Source organism: Curcuma longa, chromosome 7, assembly GCF_044706935.1.
Source record: "Curcuma longa cultivar G26 ecotype Majalengka, Jawa Barat chromosome 7, ITB_CL_G26_1.1, whole genome shotgun sequence".
Lineage (NCBI taxonomy): Eukaryota > Viridiplantae > Streptophyta > Magnoliopsida > Zingiberales > Zingiberaceae > Curcuma > Curcuma longa.
In genome coordinates, this window is record NC_133867.1 from 546,508 (window position 1) to 548,626 (window position 2,119).

Consider the following 2,119-nt stretch of genomic DNA (forward strand, 5'->3'; position numbering starts at 1 on the left):
GTCCCCTTGCTTCAATATAAAAGTCTATATCGACTGCCAAATCAAAACCTACAGCTCCCAAGCTTCCCTTTTTAGGAATTATAGCTGTGAATGATAATCATTTTACCAATATGTATGGATCGCCTGGTTGCTCAAAGGGCGCCAGGGGAATTTGCATCATATCCTCCATGTTTTCCTTTAATGGATTGAAAAGGATTTCCTCATCATGGATTGTTGAACAATTTGCACAATTACAACAATCACAGCATTCCTTGCAGCCTTGACATAAGGGATCATGTGGGACATCTTCCTGTATGTCTCTTATGAAATTCTAGAAAAGCACACTTCAATATATGACCTCTATCACTACTCTTGCAGTTGAAGAAACTGAAGATGAAAGTCCGCCCCCCAGGCGAACATATGAAGTTTTTGAAAAAGGGAATGCAAAGAGATGGGATACACTAGGGGAACCTAGTGGAAAATATGACTATTATGTCTCTTATGAAACTCCGGAACGACCTGAATGGTACTGGAATTACTCCTACTCCCACAGGATGGGATTATGAAGAAACTATTGAAGTACACCCAGAAGACTAAGGGAAAGGTAGCAGTCGGGATGGATTATCCTAAAGATCCTGTACAAACCCAGGTATCTCCAGTTCAATTGTTAGCAGCCGGGATGGATTATCCTATTCTACGAAGATTAGCAGAAGAACAAACTGAGGAAGAACAAACTGAAGGAGGTAATTAGCATGTATACTCTTCAAATACAACAGTTGTATCTCCATATAGGCCCGCACCTGATATAGCAATGGGGCCACCAGGATATCCACCAGCAAGAGCGGGAGCAAATACAACTCCTTTTAATCACAATATTCAGGAGTTTCTCACTCGAAACGTAAGGTTTCGAGGAGGGATGAATAATGAAATGTGGACATTCCCATCAGCACAGCAACTGGGAGGAGCTATATTTGTGATTCCCCACCAATTGGGGCTATTCCATGATGCATTTTCTTGGTGGGAATCAATTACAAAGAATTTTGTAGCCTCTCAAGGAATTACTGACCCTCGAAACAAGGCAGAATTTATAGAAAATCTCTTGGGAGAAGTGGAAAAGTTAGTCTAGATACAATAGCGAATGACTTATCTAGATGAATATGAAGCCTTAATTACAACATCAGATGGAAGGGATGGAACACAGAATATTTTATCTCAGATAAGAACTATTTTTGCTATGGAAGACCCTGCCTAGGGATCAACAACAATTCAAGATGAAGCCTACCGAGACCTGGAAAAATTATCATGTAACAATTTGAAAGATATCATTAATTATATGAATGATTATCTGAAACTAGCATCAAAGACTGGACGCCTATACACAGGGCCAGAAATATCAGAGAAATTTTGGCTTAAAATGCCAGGAGAACTTGGGCAGCGCATAAAGACAGCATTTGATGCGAAATACCCAGGTTTGGTTGTTGGTTTACTTCCTAGAGTAATATTTGCTTACCAATTTTTGGAACAAAAATGCAAGGATGTGTCATTCAAAAGGGAGTTGAAGAACCTAACTTTCTGCAGCCAAATACCAATCCCTGGTTATTATCAAAAGAACCAAAGGAAGTGTAGGATTCAGAAATTCACTACCTATAAAGGCAAGCCGCATGAATCTCATGCAAGGATAGAAAGGCGGAAGCACTTAATTCGCAGTAAAAGGTGCAAATGTTATTTATGTGGACAAGAAGGGCATTTTGCCAAGGAATGCCCAAATGAACGCAGAAACATAAAGAGAGTGGCCATCTTTGAACAGCTAAATTTGCCAGATGACTGTGATATTCTCTCAGTACAGGAAGGAGAAGATCAAAGTGATGCTATTTTTAGTATCTCTGAAGGAGAAAATGACACTGAGGATTTAAGAAGGTCAATTCAAACCCTTGTTTTTTCTAATGAATCTCTCTTCATGCTTATAGGAAAAAAGGAAGGAGGTTATAAACCTCAGATCAGGCTTAATGAAGATCAATCAATATGTCAACATGAATGGTGTTATAATGAGCCAACACTACCACCACAATCCCCTGTATGTTCGTGTTGTAGAAGAATCACAATGCAGCGAGCAAGAATGCATTGTACAAACTGCTTGCTT

At 39.5% G+C, this 2,119-nt stretch overlaps 1 pseudogene; it reads left to right on the top strand.

Annotated features, from left to right (window-relative positions):
* Positions 1–2,119, top strand: part of LOC141831720 (uncharacterized) — a 6,824-nt pseudogene that overhangs the window by 4,169 nt on the left and 536 nt on the right.